We start from the raw sequence: 24,620 nt of genomic DNA, 5'->3' as shown, positions 1-24,620 counted from the left end.
TAGATCATAATGCTCACTGGAGAGTAGGAGGGCTAGCTCTTCCCACTTGTTCACCATACTCCTGGCATTAGTGTGCAGGCACCTGAGTCCTCCAGTTGAAATCCTCAATTTCCTGTCATGGTGAGGGAGAACCAGTCCCTAAACTCCTGCAAGAGTGGCTCTCCTGGTGTCCTCAACTTCAGAACTTTCTTGTGTGGCAGTCCCCGGGCATGCTTCAGTCAGTGTTTCCTGTCCCCCTACAATCTTAGTAACATTCAAACTTACTGTTCATTTACCTCCTTTACAAATGTGAGAGGACTCAAGAGCAGGAACAGGACCTTTTAAATGTTCCTAAATACTGATAACAAGACAGTCCAAAGACCAAAATCCTGCCATTTCCTAGGCTGCCCAGGTACAGATTGCACATAATCCAGGTACAGAGCAGGCAGCCACAGCACTTCACTATGTTGCTCCATTAACAAGCCTAAAATGATAAATGTAAACATCACCTTCCCCAGGCAGCTGTTCCATTTTACACAGCCATATAGTAGTGTCTCTTGCAGATGTGTTTTTTTGGGCAGCTGGTACGACAGACAGCTGTTCAAAAACTGAGAGGAGAATGAATGGTGGGCTGGATTGGTGGGGAGTCTGCACCTTGACAGCATCATCAGCAGGCAGGAGGCAGGAAGCCTCCAGGATCTCAAGTTCTTGGCATATCACCCTTTCTGGCACTGCTGCTTGGGTACAAAAATTACTAGTTGTACCTCTGACCTGAACAAATACATTGAAGAGGAGATCACAAATTTTTGTGATAAGTTTTGAATAAGACCTGAATTGGCTCAGATCAAAGATTCACTGAAAATTAGGTCTGAAAGGGATCTCAGGAGGTCATCTAGTCTAAGCCCTTGCTCAAAGCAGGACCATCCCCAACTAGATCATCCCAGCCAAAGCTCTGCCTAGCCAGGTTTTAAAAACCTCCAAGGACGGAGATTCCACCACCTCTCTGGGTCACCTGTTCCAGTGTTTTACTACCCTCCTAGTAAGAAAATTCTTCCTAATATCTAACCTAAAACTTCCCTTGCTGCAACTTGAGACCATCGCTGTCATCCAACACCACTGACAACAGTCTAGCTCCATCCTCTTTTGAACCCCCTTCAGGTAATTGAAGGCTACTATTAAATCCCACCTCAGTCTTCTCTTCTCTAAATTAAATAAGCCCAGGTCCCTCAGCCTTTCCTCATAAGTCACATGCTCCTCCCCCACCATTTTTGAAGCCCTCCATTGGACTCTTTCTAATTTGTCCACATCCTGTTGCAGGGAGGGGGGGGGACGGAGAGGGGGGAGGGCACACAACTGGACACAGTACTCCAGATGTGGCCTCACCAGTGCTGAACAGAGGGGAATAATCACTCCCTTGATCTACGGGCAACAAGCCTACCAAAGCAGCCCAGTATGCCATTAGCCTTTTCGGCAACAAGGACACACTGTTGGCTCATATTCATCTTATTGTCCACTGTAATCCCCAGGTCCTTTTCTGCAGAGCTGCTGCCCAGCCTGTACCGCCCATGCCTGTCCTAAGTGCAGGACTGCACTTGTCTTTGCTGAACCTCATGAGATTTATTCTGGCTCAGTTCTCCAATTTGTCTAGGTCACTCTGAATCCTAGCCCTACCCTCCAGCATATCTACTACTCCCCACAGCTTGGTGTAATCTGCAAACTTGCTGAGATGATGATCACAAACCCGTTGATTAGCTTTCTGCAGAAACAGACCCAACAATGAACAGCACACAAAGACACATACACCACTGAAAAAAAAAATCACTACCTCAGAGACAGGGAAGGGAAATGTAATAGAACAATTCTTCCACCCCTCAGGAGGCAGCAGTCCAACGGGAAAGAGATACACGAGTCACTTTTAGCGTGCCTTTTCCAAACAGATTGCTCACGTATACACAAACAATTGTTCTGTGAATGCAATTAGACTGACTGTTAAAAATGGAAATTGCCCTTCCATTTTGTTGGCACCTCTCTCCTTTCAAGAGCTAGAAATTGCAGGTAATTGCAAAGCCAGCATTTCTGAATGGAGCCAAGTGCGATACATTTTGTATGGAAAGCCTTCACAATCATCTGTCTTCTGTTGTCTTTTCATCTCTTGACTGCTGCTTGATCTCCTTTTCTTAATTTCTACTCCCCAACCTGTCACAGTGTTCAAGCCTTTCCCGGAGAACATCAGAGGTCTAGGGTGGACTAAAACCAGGCCTTTCTCCTGGGTGTAGAGTTCACTAACAACTGCATCATGTGACTGAGGTGACAAGTCAGTATTTCATTGGGAATATCAAATAACAGAAAAACAGCTCATGAAGAGCCCAAAGGCTAAAATATACCTACAGAGTTCAGTCAGGGGAAAAAAGGCTTGTTCACCCAGCACTTATCCACTAATGTCTTTTACAGGGTTTATCTGAGCAAGAGTGAGCAAAAGCCTGACGGGTTCCTGCCAGTTACATCAAAGAGTGAAATCTTCAACAGCACCTGCCATTCAAGGACCTCAAAATAGCCTGCAGTCATTCATCTTTGCCTACTTAGTGAAGCAATTAATATACCTTTCATAGGCATCTATACCAAAAGCATCTGAGTCACTCCCGAATTTGAGATATTTCTTAGGAATTCAGACACACAACTGCAAGCGCTTGAAAAGATAAACGCAAAAACATGGCACCACGCTGGCTAAGATTAGTCAGTTGGTTTAACTCCAGTGTAGTCAGCCTCAAAGAGGAGTTAAGAATTCAGTCAGTATGTGCCATGATCATACAAGAGATGGCACTGGTAGGTATTTCTCTTCCAAGAGTTCCTCTGAAGTCAGGCTGCGATTTGTACCTATGTCTGTATGTGCACTATTGGTAAAATCTGTTTCCCACTCTGCAGAGATTGTGACCATGCCCAATTGCATAAAGAAAATTTAAAAACAGTAATGCAAAAAACTATCTTCCAAAGGTCTCCATGTTTCTTCAATTAGGGGTCACTCCTCTGCATTGGCCAGGCAACAGAAAATCTAATTAAAATATTACTCTCCTCCAAGTCCCTTTCTGAAGCACAAACTGTGCACAAATAAAGAGATTTGAGGGGTTTTTTTAAACATCACTTCATAAAGGTGCAAAAAACAAAACTCAGTAAACAGAACACTAATTTCAGAGGTGAAAGCCTCTGAAACACTGAACAATCAGAGCAAAGGGAGCAAAAGTGGAATACTTACAGGTGGCAGAAAACCCATTGCTCCCCCCCCCCCCCAACAAAATTTTGAAGATGTTTTTCCTATTCTAGGATAGTTTTCCTATTCTGGGGCTAAACTGAGATTTTTCAAGGATTTTCCTGGAAAAATAAGAGAGAGATGGAGCACCATACAGCCCAGTGGCTAAGTCACATGCCAATTCCCTGTTCTGTCTCATTCAACCCACAAATTTGCACCTCAAACTCCTGTGTCCCAAGTGAGAGCCCTGATCCCAGGCTACTAGTTAGTCTGGGGTGACTTCATTTCTGGTTTTGTCCAGAAAATCCATTCTAAAGCTGAGAAGACTTTTCCAATTCAAGTTTCACCAAAAGTAGCACTTCGTTATGAAAAAATATGGTTTTTAACAAATAAGCATTTCTGATCAGAACCCAGCTCTTCCTTTCCTTCCAACACACAAATATACTTTGCTTGAAAATTAGCAGCTCCAGTGACGACCAACAGCTAAGATAAGGCTTGCTCAAACCAACAGTGTGTCAATACATAGGTATAAGGAAAATTAAATGAAACTGGAGCTAGGAAATCTCCTACTAAGGTTCAAGTGAGCTGAATTCAAGTAAATGGTGATGGACTCCCAAGACAAACCAGAGAATGAAAACAAACTGCCTACCTAATCTGCTGAGACAGAGGGTGAGGCATAGCCATTTTTTGCATGGGAGGTACTGAAAAGGAGAAAAATGCCCAAAGGTGGTGGGGGAAACTGGCAGGAGAAAGAATTTAAGTTGTACAAGAGCTGCATTTGACCACCTTAAAGTGTTCTGTACCAACCAACTGGCTTTACAGCCAGTTGTGCTGCTTTTGTGTTTCAGTGCAGGTATGTCTACAATAAAGACCCTCTGGAATGGATCGAGAACACATTACAGTGTCAATCTAGTTACCAGGTCCTACAGCAACTCATCCATGCTCCGTGGTTCTGCTCAGCATGCTTGAGATTGTGGGAGTGACAATTCACAGCCATCAGCATCTCAGAAAGAACTCTTTCACATTTAGAAAGATGAGCAAGCACTCATTGACAGATTAAAGTTTCATAGACACCAGGGAGAAAGCCAGTGGAAGGGTGACGATTACCACTGTGTGGTGACTTCTACCTGGGAGAGCACAGCTCTAAGAAGCACTGCCACCCAGCAATGTTCACTACATAATGATTAATAGCAATCAGCAAATAGGAGCATGAACCCACAGCAAAAAACATATTCTGCAGGAAAACAATTTTGCACAGTGTTATTTGCTTTTGACGATTAGCTCTCCTAATAGGTAAAAAGGCTTTCTGTAGAACTGCACGTAATTGGAAACACCAAAATTGTACCTGAGTTGTCAAGGATATAGGTTACCATAGTTACAAATAAAAGCCTCAGTTTGTTCTTCAGTGGCTTGCTCATTTTATTGACACTATTGGGATCAAATGCTCCCTCCCACCACCACCCCTCAAGATGTTTTCTGTTCAGAAAATAAATGAGGTTGTTTTACCTTTACAGTCTCAACAGAACAGCCATAGGAGCTACCTTCTGTTATCAGACAGCCATTTCACATTTAAAAAGAGAGAGTGCGCGATCAGTTTCAGAAATAGCAGCAGCAAAAGCAAAAACACGATCTACATATTGCACAATGCAGAAGTTCTTATGACTTACACTTACATGACACTTTTGTGTGTCCAAAGCACAGCACATTAATCCTCACAGTACCCCTATCAGAGAGATGGGTAGGCATTATCTTCATTTTATGGACTGCAAAATCAACAAGTGACTAGACCAAAGCCAAGACAGCAGCAAGGATGGAAACAAATTTGAGAACTACCTTACACTATGGACATTCATTCCTTGAGATTTCCTGTAGACTTTCCATCCTTTTTAAATGAAGCTTCCAGCTAGAATTTGATGATTTGAAGCTTACCTTTGCTGTCTCCTCAAGATATTAACTCCCCGTGGTAATGAGCAGAAACTGGCTCTGCGTAGTTTGACTAACATTTGGGTGGAGACAGCAGCATATCCAACATGTACAGAACTTTGGAATGGGCCTATCTGGGATGAGATCATGTCTTGTCATTCCAACAGAAAGACAATGAACAGCCAGGACATAAATGTGTTAGATCTGAACCAAAAAAAAAAGCCAGGAAGAAAATAAAACCCCTCAATGTTATGATGAAGGAGTCAAAGGAATACTGGGAAAAAAATACTGGGATTCAAGATGAAAAATTAATGGAGACTGCTGAGTTATTTTGTTACTGGGAAGAAAAGTCCAAAGGAAGCATAGAAACTAAGTAGGGTAAGAAATTCAAAGTCATCATCAAGGCCAAGGGAAAAGGTCGGAAGGCAGAAACCTGAAGGCTTTTTGGGTTTTTTAATCCTGTCTGGGTCATCTTTTGCATCATAGTAGCTACTGCAGGAACTAACTCAGTAGGCTTGTTACAAGTGTTACCCAACCTCCACCATGCTCCTTCAGAAACCATCCAAGACAACAACCTATTAGATCATGGAAAGTCTTACACACAGTTTTCAGTCCAACTTTTCATTTCTTAAGTTCAGCCTATTGCCAATTTGTATTATCCCAAATGTTGCCTTGGTCTTTTTGAAGCTCATGTTCTGTTCCCATTGTGCCCCTTCTTTATTTAGCCACCATGTTGCAGTAAGTGGTAAACCATGAAACTGATATAATCTTACTGAAATAAATATATGAGAGACAAGACTCCCTACAGAACAGCAAAACACTAAACCTAAAAGGCACTGTTCTAAATAGCTTGACCCTTGAGCTAATGAACTGTTACTTAAAGAAACCTCACTGGGAACTTAGGCAAGCCTTATATACATTAAAGCCTCATTTATCTACTTAACTGTAGAAATTACTTTCAAATATGGAAAGTAGAACAGGTGATATCCTTCAGTTCAAGAGTGAAGTCAACAGGACTTTTGCCATTGAGATGGACAGAGATCCAGATTTCATCCAAAGCTTTGTCTAGACCAGGATTTAAAAGTATGCTGTTAGACTGTGTTAGCTACCTCTGTCTAACCATTTATAAACTGTACACAAGACAGGGCATGGTCTTTAGCACTAGCCAGACAGCAAGCTTTCCAGTGCCAAAGCCATAGTCTTGTTTTGATCTATGTAGGGTGCATTGAGGACTAGGTATAAGGTCTATAAAATTAGGGCAAAGAAAGCACTAGGATGCAATCCTGAATGCTCACAAACCAACAGAGAAGGTACCTAATGAAAATAAACGTGTGTTAATATTTACATCAAAACAGCAAATCAACTGCTTTAATTCAATGCTCTATACCCAGGGGCAATCAACAAGAGCTTGTTCTGACCAAAGAGCAATGAACGGAGCCATTCCAAAGTGGAAAGGAAAGTGAACATTTGTTTCCTTGGCAAAATTACTTTTTACCAAAGACACACAAAACTTATGATAGCAGGTACGTTGGCCTGAGAACCAGGAAGAATCACGATGCAAGCAATATTTTTATCCAGCTCAAAAATGCTAAACAAATGAAGCTGCAAAACTGAAGGAATTTCAAACCGTATTGGTATGAGTTTCAAAGCAGTCTAGAAAAACAACATTTTAAATGTAAAGTTGTTAAAGATTTTAAATTTCTCGGAATCAAAGACATGGATACCAAGAGACACCCTTTAGAAAGCACTAATTAATGAACAATTACATTTAGATTTTAACACAGTAACACCAGGGTTTAAGCACCTTAGCACTGGCTGGAGCCCAGATTATTGTGAAAACTAGGCTTTCAATAGAACAAGAGAGACGGCTATATGACCCTTGAAAACCCTGGAACTCATGGAAGGTAAAGCCTCTTAAGTGTGAAATTTCTATGCAGCAAGTTTAATATTAACAAAGTACTGTCACAAGATGACTATCACTTCAAGGAGTATACAACTAAAATTAAGTCCTTTCTCTCGTCTTCTCCTTATGCTTTCATATTAACCACAAGAGGTTTTTTGCCTAGTCATTTTTTTATGTTTGTATGTGTGTGTAAATTTAAATTGATTTAACAGTGAAGTAACACACAAAACAAGCAAAAATCTTTGATAGGCTCATTGTCAATTCCTGTGCCCTTACAGTGCAGTTACTGACCTAAAATGTTAGTTTTTATTTAGATTTAACTTTCCCTTTCTGAAATGTAATGATTAATATCCGTATATAAATTAATTTTCATGCTGCTGAAAAATAATGCGTACAGCCCTGGAAACCAAAGTCCTTTCTTCATCCATAGAAAAGACATAGGCAGGACAGTAGCAGAGAAGGATTCTTACCTTGACCTCTGGGGACTGCCTTCAGGGTGTTACAGGCTAGTTTGGTCTCTGTATCCCTTTAGTCATTGCCTTGCTTTCTAAGATTGCTATATAGTTATCACTAAGGGCCAAGGTCATCCTTTTATGTTGTTTCTACGGTGCCCAGCCCCATCTGTCTCTAATCCAACCCTCTCCTATTGGTTATTGTAATAAAAACTGTAAGACAAAAACAAATCAAATGCAGGGTTGGAAAGGCACTCCAAAAGCACATCACCCCCCCCCCCCCCGCAACCAATTCTGAGACAGGATAAGTATATCTAGATTACCTCAACACAAGTTTATCAAACTCTCCCTAAACAGCTCACAAGAAGAGGATTCCACTACAACCCAAAGTTACCCATCCCCATGCTTAATTATCCTTATAATGTCTGTCCTGACAATTCACCTAAATCTTTGCTACAGCTTAAATCAATTCCTCATGTCCTCCTGCCGAGGGACTTGGAAAAGAATTGATTCCTTCTTGCAGCAACTTTTAACATTCTGGAAAATTATAGCCCCCTCACTATTCTCTTTTCTACAGGGGTCCTTCAACCATTCTCCACTGCTCAGGTTTCCCAAACCTTTTATTCTCCTGCATATGTGATGGCACTTCTGATTTGTGAATTCTAAATTAGTCCTCTAAAAACCTTACAATGCATCCCATAATGGTGTCATCTATTTTTTTTCAGTGCAGTCTCCATTCTCTCATCTAAGTCATTAAAGTGCAGAACAGAATCTAGCCCATTTGGGACCCTGCTCAAATGTGCTCCTGCTCTGATAGCAAACTAGCAGCAATTACCCCAAGCAAGATTTTTCAAACAGTTGCAATTTCCTTGAGATTCTATTTGCATAATTTTCTTATGATCCTGTCATGCAGGACAGGATTAGAAACCTTACAGAAGTCAAGATGCAATTGCATTTTCTTCTTTCCCCCTTATCTACTGGACCAGGGACCTTGTCAAAAAAAGAAGTGGTCTGTCCTTGACAAGTTCACACTGACTGTTTTGTCTCTATCACCCTAGTATCCTCCAGGAGTTTTGTTCTAGTAACTTTCTGGGAATCCAAGCTAGGCTGACTGGTTTACAGTTCCTCATTTTGCAGGCAGATCCTATGTTTGCCCTTCTCCTGTCCCCCATAGCACAGATTTTAGAGACATTTCTAGTCAGAAGTAGATTTAAACTAAACAGAATTTGATCTCACAAATACTTCAGGGTTTGTTTTTTTTCAGCTGAGTCTTCCTTAGAACCTTTCCCCCCACAGGGTTTGAGACTTTTATATTCCTCCTTAAATGATGGTGCTTAAGCCCTACTTAAACTGTTGGTGGCCAGGTGACATAAATTAGCACTGATCTAACTGCATCTCCCTGCTGCACCTAGAGTCTGATTTGTTTCCGCATCCAAGAAGTCTCCCTTACCCAAAGGAAAGTGGTAGTGGCAGGGGTTTAGAAACAAAGAGAAAGAACTAAGAACTCAGTATATACAAGCCTCAGCAGCCATAGGGGGGGAACAACTTTCAGTTTTTGAAATGTCAGACTAAAGATTAGCTACCTGTCTAATTAACATACTGCTTAAGCCACTTGTAATAGGAACCTCTATTTCTTTTCTCTTTCGAACAAGGTGTGTTCTTTCCCAGGAAAATGCATGAAAACTCAAGAGTTTGTGACCAAAACTGCACTGGAATGGAACAATCACTCAAAGAAAAGCAGCAGCAAGAGGGTTTATAAACTGTCAGGAGTTTAGCAAATTCTGGTTATAACTGTGATAGTGCCTACTGTTTGGCATACAGCCAAGTAAATAAGGTGGTAAAGCATACCAAATTAAACAGCTCCCTGTTATTCACAACATTTGAAAGGTTCTTTCAAGCAACTTCTGTGAAAAAAAGAATTGTATAGCATGATAAGTTAATATATTTTCTTGGCCACTGAGTTCGCCTTACAAATTTGTCTCATATATACATATATACACATATATACACATATATACACACACACACACACACGCATATATATACACACATACATATACATGCACATATATATATCTTCCGAGTCAGATAGTGCAACTGATTTTTATTAAGTTAAAGAAAAGAATTCCAAGCACCAAACTCTCACTTCGAAGCCTCTGGTGTTTCACATACAGGAGACAAGTTCAATTAAGAAGGCTTAAATAAAGTAGCAAACAAATGAAAAATGACCTACTTTTAGGTTAGCTGCCTCATAAACCTTTCCAGCCTCTCAGATTGTATAATTATTCCACAATTCCAGACCCCTGAACATCAAACAAAAGTTTATCTGGTCCCACTGCATTTTCTTCATTCCAAATTAGACTACACCCAGCACCCTATTCAGCTTCTTACAAGAATAAGACACTAGCTAAATATTGCCAAATGAAAAACAGCTTCTAAAACCATCGTTCATTCTTCTGCTCCTCAAACCCTAAAAAGCCTCCACAGAAATAGCCAGACCCAAACAGCAGCACGAGGGGAGAATTTCAAATTTGAGAGCTCTAGTTTCCTCAAGGTGACCCTGACTTCATTTGAAGAAAGAGGGAGGCAAACATTTAAAAAAATCGTCAAATGCACATCCCTAAAGAGCTGCACACTGAAAATCACATAATATACAAACACATACTTTCACTTACTCTCTTCCTCCCTTAACTTATTTTCTTCTTTGAAATTAGAGCCGTTGATTTGTCATTATGTGACAAGCATTTAAACACATTCCTTAAAGTTTCATCACAATATATATTGAAATCTTTTAAAAGCCATGCACACAAGAGTGTAAGACACTTACATTGCTTGGATGAAAATACTAAACTCAGCTCGCCAATTTAAAATCTCTCTCTTTTAGTTCCTTTAAAGCAGGCTGCTGTTGACTGCATTGTAGAGAAATACCACTGATGTCACCTCCCTTCAGCAAGTGCTTGTGATTGTCAGCTGTAAAAACAAAGATCAACTGGGGAAAAGCCTAGCAGTAATCCTGCAGTTCAAGCAACGGCGAAAAAGAGCCACCTATTTTAAAGAATCCAGTTCCACAAACTGCCAGTGTTCATCTAAACCCTGAGGAGGGACTGAAAATAGCCGATTCAGTTATAGCCAAGACCATCTGACCGCACAGATGAGTATTTGTTGTGTCACTGAACATAAAAATACAATACATGATTAGCTCACACTCATTTAGTTCATCTGGATGCATTCTCTATAGGTTTCCAGAAACAAGCTGCTGATGGACCCAGAATTGGCATGCAGTGGAGGATTTCAAATGGCCCCCTAGTTTTCAAATACCGCATCCTTCTTATAACTGTGGAACTGAAAAGACAGCATTTGTCCTGAAAGTCCTGCTCTGCAGCAATTCATCTTTGCTCTGGTTTGTCATGCCATGGCTGTAATAACTGGGGAGAAAACTGCTACAAAATATTTAAGGTTCTGCTGTTTCCTTGATATCACACACAGCACATGAGGGAGCGGGAGGGAGTGAACACCTCCATGTAATAATCAGCAATCAAGATGCACTGTAATGTCACCTCCCTGTGCATTCATCGCCTGAACTGCAGTTTAAAAAAGAAATACATAAGCACACACTACAGAACCACTGCAGTTAGTGTAAATGGGAGCAGAAAAAAAGGGAAGGGAGTTTGTTGTCCTGGGAGCTGGACTGAGAACCGCAGACTGGACGGGTTGCCATGGTGCCTCCAAGGGGGTCGGGGAGGAGACAAAAGGAAAGATGAACCAATGTGCAGTAAAAGGCTGAGCCAATTCAGTTTTAAATCACTGTGACAGCACTTCAGCTGAGCTATTGCATGGTTGCCTTGGTAACCAATGGGAGAAAAAATCACAGAGGAAATCTGTAATTATTACAAGGGAGATAGCGACTTACCCAGTTCAGTAACCAGCACATCATAGCGATTCAAGCTGCCATGAACCCTTAACCAAAAGAGGAGGTACTCTGATCCACTGTGGAATAATGTGGGGATGAGGTGAATGCAAAGCCATACAGCTGCTGTGTGAAGATCCTGGCTTGTCTGCTTTATACTGTCAGGACAAAGCTTTCCTAACCTACAGTGCTGAACAGCTTCAGGGGGCCAATCCCAGTTGCTTTGCTTAACAAACACATGTTAATACACATGCTATAAAGAACGAAAAACAAGAAACTGGATACGAGAAATAAGAGGAGTTCTGGGACTGTGCCACTTCCGTTTGAATACGTGCATGTGGGTGGCATAAGGAGGGATTGAGACCCAAAAAACAGCAGCCCCTAGAAGAGGTTATAAAGATGGAAGATGTCTCATGCTCTGAGCACAGGAAGCAGCACAACATGGAGCTCTTAAAGTCTAATTCAGTCTCACATGGTAACCATGGGCAATTCACCTAATCCTTCTGCCACCTCAAATGCCCTTAACAATGGGGCAATCCACTAGTATTATCTAATTCAATTTTAATAGTGTTGTGTGTTCAGATACAAGAGAGATACCCAATATGAGCTCTGTTTGGATTCCCACAGAGCAGTTTTAACAAATTGGCCTTTTCACCCCGGAGAAACCCCAACATCTCTGGTTTCTCCTCTGCAAGATGAAGTTACTTTTCTACCTGGGAGAAAACTTTTAACATCTTTGAATTCTCGTTTGCCTGACAAAGGGTGTCTGAGTCCAAAAGCTTGCAAAGAAAAACATTTTTTGCAACTTATTTGGTCTAATAAGATATATCACCTCTGCCCCAAGAGTTTTGTCTGCTTATACGCACATACAGGCACATCTGACACAGAATTATGCAACAGTATTAAATATGTTGTATGAAAACACAGCAAACTTCCTCATTGAGCTCTCCTGTGGTAAATGGACAACTGACAACACTCAGACTCATAGACTGCAAGGGAAAAACTCCTTGTGCACAGTCAGTGGCAGCTGCTGCACCACTACTCCCCTTCTCCTTACCTGGGCTGCTATTTGAGCTCCACACGGCTGTGAGCTCAGCAGGAGCAAGGAGGAAACACAAAAGGGTTTGGTACAATTCATGTTTTTGTAAGAGCATGTTCAGTGCAAGAAAAACAACAGGCTCTACACACGCTGTGGAGTAGGGGCGTGTGATCTTCTATAGGCAGGAACTGCTCAACTGCAAGACAATCGAGTAGCTGGAAAACTTTCAACAAAACAGAAAGCAGCAAATGGGTAGAGCCTGGCTTTATCCAATAATACTGTGGGTTAATCTCGTGCTGGCCATTTTATTATCTCCATTATTTCTTAATTTAAAATCTAGAGGCTTTCCACATCAGCCAAGGCCATCTCTGGGGTCTGAGATCCATTTCCCTGAGTTTGCCATCTAGCAATCCCACAAACATACCTGGCTTGGGCTCCACTGATAGAAACCTGGGAACTTGTAAAGCACTTCTATGGTTTTCAAATGAAAGGGTCCAGTTTTCTCTGAGAAAACTGGAAATTCATGGTGACTATTGTGGTGGCCAGAACTTTTTGTGCAGACTTGTCCTTTAAGCCCAACTCTCTGCTTGTAACATAACAATCATAGTTTTGCTTTGGAAATCTTGCTTCCTTAACACTTCCCTCTGGGCTGGAATGGATTAAGTCCCAACAATTGATCAGCTACCTTCCCATCAAAAGATAGGCTGGAGTGAGAGGACACGGAAATGATAAGTCTTGTGTCTCACAATTTACATCCATTCTCTGTGCTCAGCTCTGTATTCCTGGTCCTGCAGGGACAGAAAACTTCCCTGTTGCAATACTGTCACTAGCTGCATCAAGGCTATAAATCCATTGCCAAATCTGCGAAGCCTTTGCTGGCATTTAACACAACCTCTCCTCAATTTTTTTGTAGAACCAAATTGTTCTGAGAGCATTTGTATTGGCACACGGATGCTTTTCTACAAAGACAGTCTTGTGCTCTTAAGAAATTAAAGTCAAGAAAAGTGGCTATTGCCGGTATCCCCCGTATTTTCAATGAAGATTCCCACAGAAATTTGTGATTTGTCAGAATGGTAAAATGTTTCCTATATAAGTATTCTTGGATTTTGTTGTTGTTCTACAAAATAATAGTTAGACTTTTACATTTTTCAACTGTAAGTAACCCTGTTCATTTTTAGATGCTGACCTAGACACGCATTGAATTGTTTTTCTTTAATGTTCTTTCTATTAAATGACAAACCATCACCTGACAGAATTATTTCCTACTCAAATGAACAAGTCTTGTGAACTTACTAAGAAGACACTGCAATATTGTTGAAGGTTTGAAAGATGAAAGTGACCCATTCCAATTGGTACCTGCATTTTTTTTTAATGAAAGTTTATCTTCTTTTTATCTTCTCCCCACGTAAACCTGTTGAACATTTGGTTGATTTAAAAAATAGGATTGGGGATTACAGCTAGTAGGATACATAACAGGTAAATAAGGCAAGGTAAGACATTCATTTTAAAACATGAACACACCCCCACAATGATATTGCCAAACTGCTCCATTTGCTCAAATCCTGTAATATAGCATTGAGGATCTTCTAAAAGTTTTGGTGGACAATAACATGAATTTTCTTGAATATTTTAATATCCAAATAGGTTATGTGATCTAATTGCCATTAAACTGCCATGGTAGTCTAATTGCCATTTGCTAAACACGGTAGTAGTTTTGGTAGCTTACTTTGGTTTTTACTATCATTATATACTGTACTTTCAATACATTCAGGGGGACATACAAGGGTTTCTTAATACTTCCTACATAAGCAACTGAGCATATTGCTGAAAATCAACAGAAAACCTACCAATCAGAAAACAAACTGCACAGATAAAGACTTATGACTTTTGTTCCCAACCTATCTTCTGCAGAAGCCACAAGACACAGTGTAAGACCTGAGCCTACACAGGAAGTGTGCTTGACTTATACATGAAATTAAAAGCAATATAGTCAACTTGTTTAATTCATCCAGGGATAGTTCACTGTTATTCCAATTCCTCACCAGCACCCTAATACCTGATAATGAGCCAGTACTGCACAATTTACCAAAATTTACATTCTACATTCCTGTTGGAGTGGTGAATTAGCCAGAACTTACTGTACATTTTCCATGTATTACATTACCATAAAACTGATGGAAAATGCTACTGTAGTCAAAATGAAATATTATTCTTGGTAGAAGAGAAATATTAACAATAACATTTCTCTTAACAGAAGTCAAGTGTGTGATGTAATATGATTTGGGTCAAATCTTGAAGTGAGTCCTATATTGGTTTTTAATATAATACTTAATGCTAATTGCATAGTTGACTGGTTATTTGATTATGCAAGCTCATCCAGACATTGTACGTCATTACTATAAACAGTCAAGTCATGGGAACAAAAAAACACTTGTAGATCAAAAATACAGACAACTGTAATACTGCATTTCAAGTAACCCAACTACTTAACTACCTTAGAAACTACCTTAACTGTTAAGAGAAAAAACGATACTCCTGTCAAGGCAAAGGACTGGGTTTGTAACAGTGTCAGCTTGCAGAGAAATTAAACCCGAGAATGGCTTTAACAGTAGGTGTAAATATCTACTACCTACAGATCACTGGCATCACTGAATATATGCATCACCCCAGCAGTTCACCACTCTGTTTTTATGTCTGCATAGCCAGAATTACACTTCCTAAAGTAGGATCTGAAGAGATAGTGTTATGAAGGAGAAACAGGTATGGCTTCAATAGCGGACATTTCCTCTGGCAGAGTGTTGAATGACTTAATTTAATCAGCAATTGTGGGGGGCTTGCAGCTGAGGAACTGCAGGAGAAACCACATGGGAAGAGAAAGAAGGGAATAGGGGAGACCACAAGAGGCAAGAGGGGAAGGGGCAGGGAGGACAGAGATAGGGGAACAGGCACAGGCATGGAGAAGCAGGTGGCACAGGGGCACACAGCAGGAGGGTGTATGGTGGGGGGGGCAGCAGGGACAGCTGGAAGACAGGGCAGGAACAGGCATGAGGGGACAACCAGAGAAGGAAAGGGGCAAGGGTTTGGCCCCTTGCCCCCATCACTGTTTTTTCCATCACAGCAGTAGTGGGAACAAATTTAAATGACAAATTTAAGGGGGTCACCTTAAACTTCACAGTTGTCTTGGAGGCGGTTAAATACAATATATTCTATATAAGGAAAATCAGAGCAGGGTGACTTACTGCACATTTTCTGCTTTTATGAACTGGCTCTTTCATTTACCCCATATAATTCCAAGTGATACAATTTATGTTTTTTAGGGAAGGCATATGCTCTCACATGAAATAAGCTAGAAAGACTGACATAATTAGAAGGGAAAGGATGAGGATCTAGGAAGATTGGCCACACAATAGTAAAAGGCTGAGGTAATTTACAAAAGACTGAAGGTTTTTACACAAGGTATTACAACGTCTTGCTACGATACAAATTTCTATGATTTTTCAGATCATAGGATTGCTAGAATTGACCTGGAATCTCTAGCAAGGTAAATTATAGTTTATTCTATTAGCATTCTGAGGTTATTGGTTCACATATACTAGAAAGCATCAACATCTTGCTTAGGAAAAATAAAATGTTCCATACAATGCACACAACCCTAACACTTGAGCAAAACTCAGTACCCAAAAATAGCAATTCCTAGGGGTATGGACAAAACGTCAAAAACATAAACATCATTTATGCCTCCAAGAAGTGGAAATGGAGCACATTACCATCAAGACGTAGAGGGTAAAACATTGCCAACTACATTCTGTCCTTAAATACTACTAAGTTGCTAAAGCACTAAAAAAAAGCTCTAGGAACTCCAAACTTTTGGGGGAGAAAAGGTAACCCACACTGCATATGCCTGAAGTTCTTGAAAAAGAATGAGTGTCTCTTTTTACTGAAGTAAAACATTTTACTCTTTTTACAGTACCTATATGTACTGAGAAGTATAATCAGAGTGACTTGATTACAATTAATCACAGCCTGCACCACCACAGGTAGTCATCATCCCAAGAGGCTGGAGAGGTATCAACAAGGATGCTTCCAGAAAATCCTCCACATCAAATGGGAAGTTCTTAGCAAAAGTGCCAGCATCCTTGCTGATGTCAATGGTACCAGCATCGAGTTGGTTATCCTCAAGCACCAACCTCACTGGACTGGACACTGGGTGTGGGTACCTGACTCTCAACTCTCAAAACAAGTATTCACCTCCCAGCTTAGTAGCAGCCTGAAATCTCACAGTGGCCAGAGGAAATGCAACAAGGACACACTGAAGGAATACTTCAAGAAATGGATGCCAACATTGAGTTGGGAGGAGCTGCTTGCCAACCGAGTCCAATGGCACTGCAACCTCAGCTAAGTGGCAGCCCGTTTTAAGGTAAAGTATCTTGCCCTTGAAGCAGAGAAGAGAGAGAGAGGAATCCCAACCTGCAGCTTACTCTCCCTTGTAGAAAGACCTGCAACTTCTGCAGAAGGATCTGTAGTTCAAGGATTGGACTATTAAGTACCATCCATGACCCACAGTAGAGATCTTCCTCGAATCAAAGGATTGCCAATGACAATGCGTAAAGAGGCTCATCATATATAGTAACAACAAACAGACAGACATTTCTAGTTATACAGGAAAACAGACTTTAAGATTCCTTAGGAAAAAAGTTTCCAGACTTTATGGCCATACTTTTTTAATCACCTATTTGATTATTTGAAGTAACTCACTGACACATGGGGAAGGAAGCTCACCTTTGCATGACTTGTACAATTTGGCTTTACCATCCTTAGTAAGAGACTTTTCTAGCCTATCTTGGGATGACCTCTTACTGCCTTTGTGGCAGACGATGTTAGAGGCTGTCCTATCCAAAACTGTTTTCCATCATATGAGCAACACTAACAAAGCCAACTGGTTTGCATGCATAATGGCAAAATGCAACTCCCACTTATTCTGAAGCACAACATAAGAGTATGTTATCTTTTGCATCACCCCGCAACCAAAACACTCCAGTACACCTTCCTGCTGCTTCCAGTCCATCCCAGGGTCAGGCCTTCCACCCACTCTGACCCCCCTGCCACCCAGCAGTGCTGGCAACAGCTCCTGGCCTGCAGTCCTCAGCCCATAACCTGCATAGCCCTCAATATGGTCTCCAGGTGCATTATTTCTCAGAACCCCATGGTCCAAACTCCACCAATCCTAGGCACAGCCTCACAGCCTACCTCTAACCCTAGCAGACAGTGATCAGTAAAACAGTAACACTTTTGCCTCATATGGTAGCTAATGTCCTTCAGCATGTAAGGGAGTGCATCTGATCACTACACGGGCAGTCCCCAACTGATGTAACAGCAGACTTAGACAGATTTACATAGGGTCACTTGAGTGTCAGCAGCTATGTGACGTAACTCACTCTGAGAGGTTCAAAATAGGGGTGTGCAAAACGGTCCATATTCAATATGGATTCAGGCCAAATTGGGGACAGTGATTCAATTAGTTGATTCAGATCACTGTCCCTAATTTGATTTGGCCGAATCTGAAGATTCAATGCCGATTTGGAGACTCAGAGATTCAGCCATAGACACAGCATTAAATTTTTCGACATACCTCAATGTACCAGGTGCAGCTCGTGCACACTGAGATGATGGGGCAGATGGAGTGTCCCACAGGAACACGGGGGACCTCTTGCGTGCTCGCTGGTGAACCCAGAAGTGGACCAGAAATATACTTCTGGTCCGCTTCTGGGTCTACCATTAAGTGGGCAGGGGGGACCCCTGCAGCCACCTGGCTCACCGATGGGCCACAAGGGGGATCCTGGGTGCCCCCCTAGACCCAGGAGGCACCAGTTGCCAAGCCAGGGAGGGGGGATGCAGGGGCCCCCCTGTATGCTCCCCGGTGGACCTGGAAGTGGACTGGACGTGCTTCTGGTCCACTTCTGGGTCTGCTGCCGAGTGCGCTGGGGAGCCCCCCACGCTTCTGTAGGACACTCCATCCACCCCAGCATCACAGCACTCACAAGCCACCTGCTACCTAGAGGTATGCAGAAAAAACATTTAAAACTGTGTCTACGCCCGAATCGCCGAATCTCTCCTATTTGATTCAGAGAGTTTAAAGGGTCTTTTGATTCGATTTGGATTTGGAGATTCAGCCATCAAATCGGGCCGAATCTCCACCGAATTGAATCAGGGGCTGAAGTTTGCACAGCCCTAGTTCTAAATATAAAGGAATTGAAATACAAAGGAAAGAGGGAAGGGGGACTGCTAAGAGAGGTGAAGATGGGTTTATTACATAAATGGTGATTAACAAGGCTATGAACCAACCAAGGAACATAAGGGTCCTAAATGCTAGGCAAGGTAATGGGACAAGAGTCCATAATCTCTGTTGAGACCTTACTTAACACAGTTAAGACTGTGGATGATTTCTTGTTCCACCAACCAAAACGTTATTTTTTAAAGTTCTGTCATTTAAGAACAGCTACTCTGGCATCAGTGATGGGATGTCCAGAGAGGTTTAAGTGTTCTGCCATGGGATTTAGTGATTTTTTAGAATTAATGTCAGATCAGTGACCATTCAGTCATAGTTTCATAGTAGGTAGGGTCAGAAGGGACCTGAGCAGATCATCGAGTCCGACCCCCTGCCATGGCAGGAAAGAGTACTGGGGTCAAACAACCCCAGCAAGGTGTACATCCAGCCTCCTCTTAAAGACCCCCAGGGTAGGAGCCAGCACCACTTCTCTTGGAAGTTGGTTCCATTCCTTCACACAGGGATTGCCCCATCAGTCCAAAGCAGACAGCAATTCAGCAAGTGAACAAAAATGCCTGGTTCCATCAAAAATAGTTTTTTGTTTACTATTAGAGAAGTAAAATTTAACTGTAAGTAGGCTGGCACATTTTGACAAAAATAAAAAATGAAGCCCTAATACACCAAACTTTGGGGCAAAGCATCCACGCCAGAAGATAGGCGGGTGATCCAGGCTGACCTTGACAAGCTCAGCAAATGGGCAGACGAGAACCTCATGGTGTTTAACACCGAAAAATGCAAGGTTCTCCACCTTGGGAGGAAAAACCTGCAGCATCCTTATAGGCTCGGCAGTGCTACGTTGGTTAGCACTACAGAAGAAAAAGACTTGGGGGTCATCATTGACCACAAGATGAACATGAGCCTCCAATGCGATGCTGCGGCTAGTAAAGCGACCAAAATGCTGGCGTGCATCCATAGATGCTTCTCAAGCAAATCCCGGGACATCATTTTCCCATTGTACTCGGCCTTGGTGAGGCCGCAGCTGGAGTACTGCGTCCAGTTTTGGGCTCCACAATTCAAAAAGGATGTGGAGAAGCTTGAGAGAGTCCAGAGGAGAGCCACGCGCATGATCAGAGGTCAGGAAAACAGATCTTACGATGACAGGCTGAGAGCCATGGGACTCTTTAGCCTGGAAAAGCGCAGGCTCAGGGGTGATCTGGTGGCCACCTATAAGTTTATCAGGGGTGACCACCAGGATCTGGGGGAACGTCTGTTCACCAGAGCACCCCAAGGGATGACGAGGTCGAACGGTCACAAACTCCTGCAAGACCGTTTCAGGCTGGACATAAGGAAGAATTTCTTTACTGTCCGAGCCCCCAAGGTCTGGAACAGTCTGCCAGCGGAGGTGGTTCAAGCACCTACATTGAACACCTTCAAGAGTAAATTGGATGCTTATCTTGCTGGGATCCTATGACCCCAGCTGGCTTCCTGCCCTTTGGGCAGGGGGCTGGACTCTATGATCTCCCGAGGTCCCTTCCAGCCCTGATGTCTATGAAATCTATGAAATCTATTAAAGCAACTACTATCAAACCTCTGATGACAACTAGGAATAATTGGGGGAGGGGGGTTCCAAGAGAGGATAAGAGATGCAAACATTAATTAGCCATGTGACTATGATAGTTTCTTCTTAGCCACTGTATCCTTTCAAAAGCAACAACGTTATATCTACTGGACTGGCACCTAATAATTCATTTCTCAGACACTGTCAATGCCACTACCAGCAAAAAATCAGATGACAAACTAGGGAGTTATTTTCACCCCATAGGGCACATCCAGACAAACGCACGCGTGCCTCTCGCCCCTTTGAGACGGGGCAAGAGGCACACACAGGAATGCAAAAAAGTTTCCCCACGCTGCAAACTTGCAGCGCAGGGAGAAAATGAGACCCCTGGATATGTTAAACAAAAACGCAGGGGAAAAAACTGGGTCAGGGCATGGTCCCAGACCGTGCCCTGAGGCAACCAGAAGCTCAGTCCTCCAGAGACGCTGTGGCACAGTGCCAGAGTGTCTCTATGATTGGCCCTTTCCCTGGTCCCGAAACATGCTGCCTGCCAGTGCCAGGCTGCAGGGACCTGGACCCAGCTTTTGCCAGGTAAGCAGGGGGTTGGGGGGCTGGAGGAGGGGGGAAGGGACCTCAGGAGGCTGGAGACAGCAGGGGAATGAGCAGGGGGCTGGAGACAGCCCCAGAGGTATTCCTCTGGTGTCCCCTGCTCTCCCGAGACTGGAGGAAGCAGGGGAATGTCTTCATGGTTGTCTCCAGCCCCTGCTCCTTCCTCTGCTTGTCCTCAGCCTCAGGAGAGCAGGGGAAGGAGCAGGAGGCTGGAGGCAGCAGGGGAATGTCGCCAGGGACTGTCTCCAGCCTCCTGCTCCCTCCCAAGGCTGGAGACAAGCCCCTGGAGATAAGCTAGAGACTTCCCCTGCTCTCTCCAGCCTCCTGCTTGTTCTCTGCTACTGCTGGTGAGGGTGGGGGGCTGGGAGAGCAAGCGTGGAGCTGGAGGGAATGAACAGAGGGTAGGGGGAATGAACAGGAGAGAGGGAATGAGTGGGGGGCAAGGGAATAAATGGAGAGCAGGGGGAATGAACGGTGGATGGAGGAATGCATGGGGACCAGGGGAACCAATGGGGATGGGGGGAATGAACCTCCTGTTCACTCTCCTATTCTCCCCATCCTCCTGCTTGTTCTCTTGCTCATCTCCAGCCTCCAGAGGCTGGAGAAGAGCAGGGGAATGAGCAGGGGGCTGGAGACCAGCAGAGAGTTAGGGGGGAGTTGTTGCCCCTGAGGGGGCCTGGGACCCTGCAGACAGGGTAGTCCATATGTTTGGGGGGGGGGTCTGCCTTGTGGGGGGCAGGGGACCATTGGAGATGCGTAGGGGGTGCATGTGCACTTCAAGAGGGGTGTGGCCAGCCTGGAAAGGGTTCAGAGGAGGGCCACCTGCTTGGTGAGAGGGCAGCAGGCAGGCCCTATGAGGAGAGACTGAGGGACCTGAATCTGTTCAGCCTCAGCAAGAGGAGGCTGAGGGGGGACCTGGTGGCTGCCTACACACTCATCAGGGGAGATCAACAGCAAATAGGTAGAGCCCTTTTCTCCCCAGCACCACCTGGGATGACGAGGAACAATGGTAATAAGCTGATGGAGAATAGGTTTAAGTTAGAGATCAGAAGGCAATATTTTACAGTTAGGGTGGCCAAAATCTGGAACCAACTTCCCAGGAAAGTGGTCCTCGCCCCTACCTTGGGCAAATTCAAGAGGAGGTTGGATGATCACCTGTCTGGGGTCTTGTGAACCCAGCATTCATTCCTGCCTGTGGCAGGGGGTCAGGCTAGGTGATGTGTTCAGGTCCCTCCTGACCCTAGCTACTATGAAACTATGAACTATTACAGTGCACCCCCTCAAAAAAAGGTGCTGCCGACACTGTCGGTGGTGCCTGTAGGCAGTTGCCGCTTGCTAACCCCACCCTGCCCCAGCCAGTGGTGTCTGTGGGCAGTCAGCAATCACTGCTGGCCACAGCTGTTGCTGCTGGTAGTGTCTGTGGGTGTTCACCACTCACCACCCCTTCCCCCACAGCAGGATCTGTTGGAGCTCCCCGCTTACCACTGCCACCATGCCCCCACCGCTGCCAGGGGCATGTGGCATTCATGCAGGGGACCCATCCCTACTAAGCAGTCCCCACACCCACAGTCCCCCCACACCTACCCACACAGTGACTCACATCCCTCCACCCCCTCCTACAAAGCCCACATCCCTCCATCACACACCCACCATGTGATAAGAAAACCCAACGCAAACATTAAAACATATAGATACTTAGGATTTATTTTATTATGATGCTAGAGACACTGATATGCTTCCAAATTTCTTTAACATTGTAAATATAACAATAAAACATTGGCCATTTGATCAATTCCCTTTTCTCTCTCTCTCTTTTGTTCTAATTGTGGAAGAATGTGGATTTTGGGGTATTTTAAAAAGTGAATTTGGGATGCTGCTTCAGCAGTCTAGCTGACACAAGGGGCTAGTGTCCCCAGATACCAATTGCCTGGGCCCCAGAAGCTCCTGAAGTCAAGTAACCCTAAGCTGCTTGCCAGGGCAGGTTTTTGTACTGCTGAGGCCAGGACAGGGCAGCTTTTTATATCTCTGGGGACAGCATGGTGCTGGCCCCAGGGCTCTAGCTCCCTCTGGCTGCAGATCCAGGAGGAGCCAGGCAGGGTTATTTTGCCCCAAGTGGCACAATCTGCTTCACAACAAAGTGCATGTCCCAGCACATGCACTGAGGCAAAAAGCTCCAGCTCAAATTTGCACTGCTTCTATTTGAGCTGCTGCAAGCACACGTGCTTGCATGTGTGAACGTGCCCACAGAGTACCATTCCTAGAATTATTTCCATCCCTAGAGTACCAAAAGCTAAGATAATTTAAGAGCCACTGGGTATCATCTCTGAGAACTTTTAGAGCAGGGGTGGGCAAAATGTGGTCCACGGGCCAGATGCAGCCTGCCAAGCCATTCTATCTGGCCCATGGAGCCCCTAAAAAATTTAGAAAGTTAATATTATCTGCCCTGGGCTGGCTGTCATGTGGCCCTCGATAGCTTGCCAAAACACAGTAAGTGGCCCTCCACCCAAAATAATTGCCCACACATGTTGTAGAGGTTGGGCAAGATCCTAGTTCACTGGAAAGGGCAAATTTAGGGCTTATCTTTTAGAAAAGGAAGGAGGAGGATCTGAGGAAATACAGACGAGTCAGTTTGACCTCTATACAAGAAAAGATTATAGAGCAGCTAATCAAGAAGTCTATTTCTAAGCACAAGTTACCAAAAACAGCAAGCATAAATTCATCAAAAGCAAGTCATACCTGACAAAGCAGATTTCCTTCTATGATAAGGTGACAGACTCTGTGGATAGGTAGATGTGATGATATAGGTTGACTTGAGCAAGACTTTTTATATGGTCTCCCATAATATTATCATTAGTAAATTAAAGAATTACAGACTAAACAAAAGTACTTTAAGTTGGATATGGAACTGGCTTGATCACCATGCCCAGTGAATGGCTCAGTGTTTAGTTTGGATGATGTTTTCAACCTTTTAAAGTAAGTTAACCCCAGCAGCCACATTTCTAGTAAGTGTACCCCTGGGTGGCTGGCAAGTGGCCAGACACAGAGTGGCGGCTGAGTAACAGCAGTGCAGTGTCTGTATGACTCTGCTTTTGCCTTGCCCTAGCCCTCCTCCTGTGGGGGAGTGGCGCGGAGTGGTGGTGCTCTGTCCCCGCCCAGCACCGCGTACTCCTGGGATGGGGGTTTTCAACCTTTTTTAATAAGTGTATCCCTGATGGCTAGACACAAAGTGAGGGAGTGGGGGAAAAGGGGGTGGCACATGGCTGGATATGGAGCGGGGGGGCAGGGGGGCACGCGGCAGCCACACATGGAGCAGCAGTCACCATGTGAGAGCTTCCCCCTACCTCATCCCCCAGCATCTGGCTGGCTGGGTGGCAACTGTGTAGCCCACAGAGGGGCGCTGCTACCCTCACCCTGCTCCTGGGAGGCAGCAGTGCTGGGTGCTGGGTGGTGGCGCTTCATTGCCGCCCAACCACACATACTCCCCTAGGGCCTTCCCAAGTATCCCCAGGGGTACTTGTAGCCCTGGTTGACAACCCTTGCCCTGGGACCTTTCAAAGTACCCCCAGGGGTACACATACCCCCAGTTGACAATCCCGATGTACTGAGTGGGGTTCTCCAGGGATCTGTCTTACCTTCATTAATGATTTTGAGGATAGGAGTGAACGCACACTTAGCAAATTTTCAGGTGACACCAAGCTGGATGGAGTTACAATCACTCTGTAGAGTAGGGCTATGATTCAG

At 43.8% G+C, this 24,620-nt stretch overlaps 1 protein-coding gene across 4 annotated transcripts in view; it reads right to left on the bottom strand.

The window, feature by feature from the left end:
- ABAT (4-aminobutyrate aminotransferase) overlaps positions 1-24,620 on the bottom strand; it is a 137,535-nt gene that overhangs the window by 96,156 nt on the left and 16,759 nt on the right. The window contains exon 1 of one of the 4 annotated variants that reach the window (XM_090023189.1): positions 10,329-10,472. The exons of 2 other annotated variants lie outside the window; for them this stretch is intronic. The gene's annotated coding sequence lies outside the window, so the exon portion shown is untranslated. Of the gene's footprint in view, positions 1-7,519; positions 7,575-10,328; positions 10,473-24,620 lie in introns of those variants that run through there. One more of the 4 variants, XM_090023190.1, reaches the window with a different exon arrangement.

Source organism: Crocodylus siamensis, chromosome 12 (genome assembly GCF_052110815.1).
Source record: "Crocodylus siamensis isolate JL-2025a chromosome 12, ASM5211081v1, whole genome shotgun sequence".
Classification (NCBI taxonomy): Eukaryota; Metazoa; Chordata; order Crocodylia; family Crocodylidae; genus Crocodylus; species Crocodylus siamensis.
This window is presented reverse-complemented; position numbering and strand designations above follow the sequence as displayed.